Here is a 10,848-nt window from a genome sequence, read left to right on the forward strand (position 1 = left end):
CCAAATGCGGAAAGATTTACACAGAAGCTTAACATGCGATTTTTGGAGTAACACATCATAAACTAAAGACAGGCTTTTTTGGACAAGGAAAAATTGTCATGGTACAGTGGGGTTTTTTGCATGAAACTATTGTTATCTATGTACTGATCTATTGAGAAATCCCTCCAGGAGGTAGCTTTAGACTCAGAGTTGGAATGGATCAGATTGGGCAGTTTATATTCTCTTTGTTACCTTCAGAATGCAACAAGTTGCCTTGTAGGCAAAAGAGGTTTGGAGTAAGAGCTGCACACAATGCATATTTCACAATGTCAATATGCATTCCAAGACCCTTTCCCACAGTTACCCCCAACCTAGCAGATGTACACAACCAGACTACCAGTAATTAAGGACGGCATTAAAGACACAAGAGAAATGCCTTCATATTTGTGGTTCCATGGCATCTTTTATAAAGAACTAATAACAAATACAAATTATTCCAGAGAATAATTGGGCTCTGTAATCATTTGATTCTAAAATAAAGGTTTAAAATATTTTCCTTAAAGACATGGTTCTTAGTTAGTCGTGTGTAGGTTGTGTCAGCAGCACTGGGTATGTAGAGGTGATAGTAAGTTATTCAAATAATGCACTGTTCTGGACAGGGGATAAGATCTGGATTTGTATTAAGAGTTTTGTAGAAATGTACAGTAAACTCTCCATACAATCCAGGCCATTCATGCTTGTGGAGCAAACTTTTAATTTATTTTCAAGTGAATAATATTTTTATGGTAATGACAGAAATGCATTAATTTAAATGAAGCCACCTTTTCAAATAAAAAAAGCAGAATTTTATTATCTGCCATGCAGAGGTTTGAGTAAATATGTTCAGATAAATACATGGCTCAGAAATAAATGACTCACAATTAGAGCTAGTTGAAATTTATTCATCATGAAGTTTTGTCAACAACAAAAAAAGACTTTTCTAGCTATACAAAATATTTATGGAAAATGTTGTTCCATGGAAGGTTTTACATTTTTTTTTCCAAATATAATCAAAAGCATTTGGGCTTTTAGTTCAGGGGATTTGGTAGTGCTGTACCTTTCTCTCTTTCTCCCCCTCCTTCCCTTCCTAGTGGAATAAAAAGGTGAAATGAAGAGAAAGGAGAAAGAGGGGAACAGCAAACAAAGTTTTTCATTTAGATGAAAAATCAAAAGTTTTCATGAGAAATTTGGAAACAAACAAAACCTTTTCATGGAAAATACCATTTTTCAATCAGCCCTTCTCAAAATATTAATCTTAGCTCAGTCTTAGTAAGTTAACTAAGCTTCATTGTCCCCTAGTCATATGGACCATTGGGGTTTCCTTAAAGAAAATGTGATGCCAGTAGCTACAAAATAAAGTAAAGCAGGAAGCCACTCATTTCAGCTAGACAGTAGAGTAAATCATCAGCTAGTGCCCTGACTAAGTAACCATGCTGGGCAGTGGGGATTTCCATAGAGCAATGTTGGAGGAATTCTCACCCGAAGACTATGGGGCACTCTGCAGAGACCAGAAATTGGAATAGCCTCCACAGCCATAGGTCCCCTCTTCTGCAGTTGAGGGGAGAGTCGGGTGATCCAAACTACCTCCCCTGGGCACCCTGATGCAGGAATCCCCTGGGGAACTTGGCTCTCCCACCACCACACTGGGGATATGCACTTCCAGAATGGCCACTCAGAAATCCTCCTTCCTGGCCTATGCAGCAGAACCTTATCAAGGAGTAGGGCACAAGATTTGCTCCTGTATACAACATAACAGTGACTTGATGGGAGAGACCCACACCAGAGCAGAGGGTCTGAAACCTTCCGCTATCCTCTTCCACAAACCTTGCAAAAGTTCATGTTCACATCTGAATTTTGCTATTCTGGCCCAGGGATGTCCCAGCTCCTCCAGCCGCTCCTTGAACAGAACTCCCATTAAAATGTGGTCTTCTAGGATTTTCGGACCCAGCGAATGGAGACTAGAAAGAACACACAACTGTCATGACCTAACCGCTGTTATTCCTGACAAGCATGGACAAGATCCAAGAGAATGTAGGCCAGGTAGTTTAACCTCTCTGAATTTGGAAAGCTGTTGAAATCTACTGTGGATAAACCAGTGGAAAGCGACTTTGAGGCATGAGGATTAATTAACATAATCTAGCACAGATTTAAGGGAAGCACTGTGTGGTATTCTAAGTCAATGTCGCTGACTATACTGTATTGCAAACCAGGCGAATATACAGCTGCTAGCTTTGCTAGTGTGTGGAGCGAAGCCATGCCACTTAGGGCCTGCTGCCATTGTCCTTGCCCAGGCCGAACTGCCACGGAAGGATACACACTAAATACTCCACAAACACTAACACTACAAGGAACTGATGAAAAGACAGAGAGCTGAACACTTTAAAGCTGTGAAATAAACCCATTGCCGCAGAACACGGTGCGTCATCATACGTCTGCGGAATTTACTTTCCTCACAGGCAGAGCTGGGGCTGGCTGCAGTGTTTGGATCCAGATCTGAGCTGGTGTAAAGCTGAAGAGAGTTTCACGCTGGTGTTCTAGTTGGAGCCATCTGACTGTGCCATGGAGTGAAGACTTGGAATTCACATCCTGGCTTCTTTTAAGTCCCAGGGACTTTGCTTCTGGTGCAAATACAGGGCCGTTTCACAAAGGTGGTAGATCTTTTGTGTGGACTCCTACATTATTGGTTTTAGATCTATAACTTCTAGTCTTAACCCAGTTGCTAGGACATCTCTGTAGTAAGGAGTGTGCATATGAGTTAATGTTAACTATTTGCATGATTTTGCATCTAAAGGATATTGTCAAGGCTGGTTTGCCTAACCTTTGACTGACTGAACACATGAATTCATTTTACCTCTATGCAAAGTTCACATGCTTCTCTTAGGGGGAAATTTTGCAAACTTTTTTTCTAGACCAAATGGATGAAATATGAACAATGGGCGCTGCGCTCTCTGTTACACAGCCTGGAGGGAAGCAAAGGAATGGAGGGCCAGGCGTAAGGTGCTGTACACCTGTGGGAGGGAAGTGACACCTCCCTCCTTGCTCCCCAAGCTTGAACGCTCTTGTGTGGCCACAGAGTGGAACAAGGCAGCAGCTTCATTCTAGGTCATGCTCCTTTGGGACCTTTCAGGGATTTGAATGATAGCAGTGGCTAATTGATGGACATCAGCTCTGGCAGAAGTCCTGCTAATGTGTGATTGTAGGCCGGGGGCCAGGCTGTCAAAGGAAGAGAGAGCGCTAACAGGACAGCTTAGTGCAATAGACCCTTTATGTGGAGACCTAGATAGACGGTGGCATAGTGCCTGCTTTCCAAGCAAATCATGTAAGTCTCTGCATTTGGGGGAATGGGGAAAGGTGGGACCTCCCCTGCTTTTCCCATGAGGTTGCTAACCACTCCCCTCAAAGGAAAAAATAGCTCTAGCAAGCCCTGGCTTCAAAGTTGTTTGGGGATTTTCATTTGCCTTCTCCCACCATGGATTTTTCCTTGAGAGGGCAGCAAAAGCCCTGCACCGAAGGGCAACTCTACAATAACTGGTTTGTGTGTGATGGTGGATTAGGAGGAAGACCAGTTTCCTATTCAGATTCCCAAGGAAGGAAGAAAGAAAATGGCGGGGGCGGGGAGGACACACACTGTATCTCTTGAATGAAATGGCTGAACAATGGGTCACCCCACAAGGGGACTTGGCCTTTTAATAATCAGTAACTCCATGGAGAAGGCTGGGAGTGAAGAAATGGTGGCCAGATGAGAGGAAGAAAATATCGGGACACACTGGGAGGGGGGGTCACTGCGAAATATTGGGACAAATTGCGTCCTGACCAAACATCGGTTGGGACTTGGGACAAACGCCTAAGTATCGGGATAGTCCTGATTTTATCAGGATGTCTGGTCACCCTAGGTGAAGATAAGAACACTAGGCCAAGGAGGTGTTGTGTTGGTAGATACTCACACACAGAGCTGGAGTCAGGTTTCCAGGAGGGAGAGTCTAGGCTGCAACTGATTCCAAGTCTCTCAGATCCATTAACTGCCTGGTAAAGTAAACACCCATTTAGAAATAGAGCAACTGTCCAATAAAGTGGAAATATCTGTGTGACTGGAAACATTAGCTGGGGAATAAGCTGAACTCTTTTGGCCTTAGTTTTGCCTGTTAAATATCCAATGTCTTTTGACAGGCCACAGATCCCTCTGGCACGAGAACCTGAAATCCCTGAAAATTACTTTGCAAGAGATGGGGAAACTGGAAGCCTCTGCTAACGCAGCCGCCGCATTGGAATGCTGCAGTGGGGTTCTCAGGGCCAGATTCTGCTCATTTTTATGCCCTTTGCAACCCAGCTGACATCACTGTGGGACGCACAAGGCATGAAGGCAGAATTCAGCCGTAAGTGTCTGAAAGGTGCTGAGTGACTACTGGGAAGTGTGGACCTCAGTGGGAGTTAAGGGTGCTCAGCACTTCATAGGATCAGGCCTTAAATCCAATGATTGTCTGGCTTTACCCGAGTGTCTCCTACTCTAGGTCCTCTGTGCCCCTCAAGCTGCCTCTGAGTGATGATGCAACCAATGGGCCCTTCACTACTTCCATCGCTCTCATTGGGAGTTTTGTCATTGACTTCAACAGGAACTGGACCCAGCCCACTGTTCTGGAGACAGATGTGGTAGATGTAATTCCCATCGTAGCATTCTCACTAACTGTGTGAGTACGAAAGCCCAGGCCTAGATCTGTCCTCATAGCCCTTCCTTATTGGGTTATGTATGATATGGAAATAAAATGGGACAATCCGATTAGGAATTTGTGTTAGGTGCCTGTGTCCTATGTACAAAAGGAGAATAAACCATGCCACAACCCCCCTGGCAGTGGTCTCCCAAACAAAGCTGTAAGACAGAGGAAAGGGGGACTGCCAAACTGAGAACCTGATCCTGAGATTTTATGATTGGTATCATTCACGGCTCTACTGTTTCTTGCTACTCAGGTAAAATGTGCTCTGGTCTGGCCTGGGGGGCACAAGAGGATTTGGGAGGACATGCATCAAGCGGGATTACTAAATGCAACTGAAATAACCAGGCCTCTCTAATATAAACAAAGTCCAAGGTCATGCCTGTCATCAGATCACTAATCAAAGCAAGCGACTCGTCATGAATGGAGTGCTCATCCATGAAAACAACATTAGGCTCCAGCTGAATCCAGCCATCTTTAACGGATCCTACAGTGGAGCGTTTTACTGTAACAAAGGGAAGAGCCGGAAAAACCAGATTAAATTTGGACATTATGAAATCCAAACACCAGAGACTTTCAACAGACCAGTGTACTGTCCATGTCTGAGGTGGAAGGGAAGATGCCAAGAACAGCAATGCATACCCATGGAAGTAGGAGCAAACCTCCGATCAGTGATGTCTCAGTAATGAAGGTAATAGATGCTGCTAGAAATTCAGCAAGCCAGAACAGGCACACTGCCACCGCTGGACAGGAATGACCATGGGATGGCCAGCAAGGGGATAACTTTCCACAACAAGGTTCGTTTTTCCCAGCGGAAAGGCAGGAATACAAATATTTAAACAGGAGAAATGGAGCAAAAATTGAACTTTCCCTTTTTTCAGCCTTCTGCACTTGCACACCAAGATTTCCTTAGGCCAGAGGTCCCAGGAAAAAACAGAAAATTCCAGCATTGAGCTTTAAACAAAGTGGTAGGATATAGAGACTTCCCCTGCTAGATCTGTAATTGAAGTGGAGATGAGCTGCTGTGGAATTTTACGAGGAGCTGTATACACAAAACTGTCCTTCAAATCTCCCCCAAAAAAACCCCTTCTGCAGAACACTCGGTGGTTAGCCAGATGTGTGCGGTGACTGCTGATTGCCACATTGATCACAACTGCCTCATTGTTACCTTCTCTTCCCTCTGCATGTTTCTTCTATGCATCTCTTGCCTTAGGCTTAAATTGTAAGCTCCTTGGGGCAGAGATGTCTCTTTCTTTATCGAGGGAGAGCACCACACATGTACAGGCCTCAAGGCACTATTAGAACACAAACAATAATGCTTATGCATTGAGCACTTAAATACTGACCTACCACTCCGGGCAGTGACTCAGCTCACTCCTTACCAACCAGGAACAGGGTGCTGAGCACTTAAAGAGTCAAAAAAGCAGAAAGAATAAAAAAGCCCAGCACTTGTGTAAGAGTGTCAAGCCCCAGGTGGAATCCCATCCAGAATGGACTAGTTAACTCCCTGCTTAGATCTTGTGAACATACAAGGCAGAGCACACTGAGCAGAGTACGCAAGCAACGCTAGGGACTAGCCATCTCCCTGGCCATGTACAAGAAATGCCATAAAACAGTGCCACTTGCGAATTATATGGGAGGTGAGAGAAACACGGGCTGGAAATGGACCCAGATTGGGGTTGTCCCTCTTTGTTTGCCACAGCTGTAAAACCATTTTTTGCACCTCTTTGGCAATAATGATACTCTTGAAAACTTCAAGAACAAAACCATTGAGGAAAACTTGCTGATAGTCTGTGCTTTCTGTTGGTGAACCAGCTGATCCACCCCATTCTTTATTAGTTATGCAGATACCCACCCTGTGTGAAGAGGTACAGTTCCTAAGTTAGCATGGATATAATGCAGCAGCTAGGAGTCTGAAATATGTACACACGCAGGCGGATCTTTTGCCTTCTCCCCGCCCACACTATCCCTATAATCTTACAAGGCCACCTGGCCATTCATCATTCACACAGCAGGCACAGTTAGAAAGTCTGGCAGTATGGTAATAAAAGGTACAACGAAATAGGAAAGAATCATGCCAGTTGCCATAAAAAAAGTTGCCTCCCAACAAACTAGAGATACTATATGCTGATATATCCCTCTTTGTACTTGTGGTGGGTATAGCTACAACAGGAGATGGTTGAGTTCAGGATCCTGACAAAAGGAAGAAAGGAGAGCAGCAGAATACGGACCCTGGACTTCAGAAAAGCAGACTTTGACTCCCTCAGGGATCTGATGGGCAGGATCCCCTGGGAGGCAAATGTGCGGGAGAAGTGGGAGAGAAAGGACTCCAGGAGAGCTGGCTGTATTTTAAAGAAGCCTTATTGAGGGCACAGGAACAAACCATCCCGATGTGCAGAAAGAACAGCAAATATGGCAGGTGACCAGCTTGGCCTAACAGAGAAATCTTCAGTGAGCTTAAACATAAAAAGGAAGCTTACAAGAAGTGGAAACTTGGACAGATGACTAGGAAAGAGTATAAAAATATTGCTCAAGCATGCAGGGGTGTAATCAGGAAGGCCAAAACACAACTGGAGTTGCAGCTAGCAAGGGTTGTGAAGGGTAACAAAAAGGGTTTCTACAGGTGTGTTAGCAACAAGAAGGTGGTCGGAAAAAGTGTGGAACCCTTACTGAATGGGGGAGGCAACCTAGTGACAGATGATGTGGAAAAAGCTGAAGTGCTCAATGTTTTTTGTGCCTCAGTCTTCACAGACAAGGTCAGCTCCCAGACTGCTGCACTGGGCAGCACAGTATGGGGAGAAGGTGAGCAGCCCTCGCTGGAGAAAGAAGTGGCTCAAAACTATTTAGAAAAACTGGATGAGCACAAGTCTATGGGGCCGGATCTAATGTATCCGAGGGCGCTGAGGGAGTTGTCTGATGTGATTGCGGTGCCATTGGCCATTATCTTTGAAAATTCATGGTGATCGGGGGAGGTCTCGGATGATTGGGAAAAGGCTAATGTAGTGCCCTTCTTTAGGAAAGGGAAGAAGAAGAATCCAGAAAACTACAGGCCAGTCAGCCTCACCTCAGTCCTTGGAAAAATCATGGACAGGTCCTCAAGGAATCCATTTTGAAGCACTTGGCGGAGAGGAAGGTGATCAGGAACAGCCAGCATGGATTCACCAAGGACAAGTCATGCCATACCAACCTGATTGCCTTCTATGATGAGCTAACTGGCTCTGTGGATATGGGAAAAGTGGTGGATGTGATATATCTGGACACCAGCAAAGCTTTTGATATGGTTACCCACAGTATTCTTGCCAGCAAGTTCAAGTATGGATTGGATTAATGAAGTATAAGGTGGATAGAAAGTTGGCTAGCTCATCGGGCTCAATGGGTAGTGATCAACAGCTCAATGTCTAGTTGGCAGCCAACTATGAATCTATGAGTGACTCAGGGGTCGGTCCTGGGGCCGGTTTTGTTCAACATCTTCATTAATGATCTGGATGATGGGATGGATTGCACCCTCGGCAAGTTCGTGGATGACACTAAGCTGGAGGGAGAGGTAGATATGCTGGAGGGGAGGGATAGGGTCCAGAGTGACCTAGACAAATTGGAGAATTCAGCCAAAAGAAATCTGATGAGGTTCAACAAGGACAAGTGCAGAGTCCTCCACTTACAACGGAAGAATCCCATGCACTGCTACAGACTAGGGACCAACTGGCTAAGTGGCAATTCTGCAGAAAAGGACCTGGGGGTTACAGCGGACGAGAAGCAGGATATGAGTCAACAGTGTGTCCTTCTTGCCACAAAGACTAACAACATATTGGACTGTATAAGCAGAAGCATTGCCAGCAGATTGAGGGAAGTGATTATTCCCCTCTATTCAGCACGGGTGAGGCCACATCTGGAGTATTGCATCCAGTTTTGGTCCCCCCACTACAGAAGGGATGTGGACAAATTGGAGAGAGTCCAGCGGAGGGCAACAAAAATGATTGGGGGCTGATTTATGAGGAGAGGCTGAGGGAACTGGGATTGTTTAGTCTGCAGAAGAGAAGCGTGAGGGGGGATTTGATAGAAGCCATTAACTAACTGAAGGGGGTACCAAAGAGGATGGAGTTAGGCTGTTCTCAGTGGCAGCAGATAACAGAACAAGAAGAAATGGTCTCAAGTTGCAGTGCGGGAGGTCTAGGTTGGATATTGGGAAAAACTATTTCACTCGGAGGGTGGTGAAGCACTGGACTGGGTTACCTAGGGATGGTGGAATCTCCATCCTTAGAGGTTTTTAAGGTCAGGCTTGACAAAGCCCTGGCTGGGATGATTTAGGGGGTTGGTCCTGTTTTGAGCAGGGGGTTGGACTAGATGACCTGCTGAGGTCTCTTCCAACTGTAATCTTCTATGATTCTATGACCTACAGGAAGTCTGACAAGTATCTCTCATGCTTAATATAGGCATGATACCATATACAGATCAAGGCTTATTCTGAACCAGAAGTTTCTGGCACATCAATGAGCACACTAGCCCTCCGGTTTCTTAGGTGTTACGGAACAGAGCAAATAAACATGGTCCTGCTATAGCAGACAACAAAGAAGGCAGTACAAAGAAATCTCTGCAATTGAGAATTCCAAAAACAGAGAATAGAGCTAGACATGCAGTGGAAAGACTGGAAAGCACATCAGACAAAGAGACAGAAAGTCTGCAAATCAAAGGCCTCGTGGCCCAGCAACAACAAGGTACACCTGACATTTGAGTCACAGCAAGTGTGCTGAGCATATGGTTGCAAACTGAACACAGATTTAGAGGCTTAGCAAAAGAAAACATACTTTGACTGGGATCCATTTGTGTTGCTTTTATTTTTTGATATGTAAAGAGGGCTCCAAAGGCTTTTTTGAAGAACAGCAGGAGTCTTATTTTCTGCTTGTTTTTACATTCAGAATTCAGGTCTTGGCTCCCCTAGAAGACACTGGACATGACTGGAGAACTAGAGGAACAAGGAAGTGAAACCTGACTAACTGAGAAGTGAAGTGAGTTTTACTGAAACTGACTAATACTCTGATGGGAATTGTTTGACTGGTTGGTGTTCAGAGAAAAGCTGTCTTGGTTGAGGTGTCCCAGCTCCTTCAGGTAAAGGCTGAGAGAGCTGCCACCCACATCTATGAGTCAACTAAACTCTCCAACAGAACCAGGGAAAACAGGGCCAGCTTTAGGTCGATTCGCCCAATTCCCTGGAATTGGGCCCTCCGCCTAAGAGGGCCCCGCACCAGCCCCTAAGAGGGCCCCACGCTGGCGCCTTTTTAATTTTTACTCACCCGGCTGCACTCCGTGTCTTTGGTAGCATTTCGGCAGTGGGTCCTTGAGTGCCGCCGAAGACCCAAAGCGAGTGAAGGGCTCGCTGCCGAAGTACCACTGAAGACCTGGAGCACCACCGGGTGAGTACAAATCGGGCCCCGCACTTGCTAAAGCCGGCCCTGAGGGAGAACCAGACTTGGCAATCCTGATACTTCCACTGTAAAGAAAACAAGAAAAAAAACCTGTAATCATTTTAGGAGGACGGTAACAACATCTCTCTTTTCTTTATATGTCCTAGAGCACCAAAAAAAGGGCACCACCCCATTAATTTTCTTCTGAAGACCACCTTTAAGGAATTGCACTTTGGAGCTTTTGGATGACTGGATAGTGGTCAGCACGTCAGGTCCATGGTAACTCATCAGTTTACTTGTTTTTCATTAACACTAAAATATGACTCAGTCCTAACTCGGGCAATTCTTCCTTGAAAGGTTTGCCAGAGCAAGGGCTATTGGATCTGGCCCATTGACAGAAAGACAGAATAGTGACAGCAAAGGAAAGCGAATATGTCCCTCCAAAACTAGCAGGAGACAATCCTTGATGGGAATTGGCCTTCGTACATGTAAGCAGAGTCAGGATAAGCTCTACCCTGACATCTGGTGGAAAGAATGTCAGAGAGTGTATTTGCATAGGCACGCCTACCCGAACCCAGACTGCTGAGCGGTGGGACTGCTTGGTGACAAATGACTCACCCTCAGTTGGGTGGTACTTGCTAGACAAGGGACATGGGTTCCAAAACCCAGTGAAGTAGAGAGGCTGGGGACAGGTATCTGTGTCTGGTGGTGCAGTCTCCTTGTGG

General features: G+C 45.3%; 1 long non-coding RNA gene across 4 annotated transcripts in view; it reads right to left on the minus strand.

The window, feature by feature from the left end:
• LOC127058019 (uncharacterized) overlaps positions 1–6,651 on the minus strand; it is a 53,213-nt gene extending 46,562 nt beyond the window's left edge. For 3 of the 4 annotated variants that reach the window (XR_007776258.1, XR_007776260.1, XR_007776261.1), the window contains exons 1-2: positions 6,580–6,651; positions 3,963–4,041 (exon numbers count right to left, since the gene is read on the minus strand). This is a non-coding gene — a long non-coding RNA (uncharacterized LOC127058019). Of the gene's footprint in view, positions 1–981; positions 2,637–3,962; positions 4,042–6,579 lie in introns of those variants that run through there. The other variant, XR_007776259.1, reaches the window with a different exon arrangement.
• Between the last annotated feature and the right edge of the window lie 4,197 nt (positions 6,652–10,848).

The sequence above is a fragment of the Gopherus flavomarginatus genome, chromosome 9 (assembly GCF_025201925.1).
Source record: "Gopherus flavomarginatus isolate rGopFla2 chromosome 9, rGopFla2.mat.asm, whole genome shotgun sequence".
NCBI lineage: Eukaryota > Metazoa > Chordata > Testudines > Testudinidae > Gopherus > Gopherus flavomarginatus.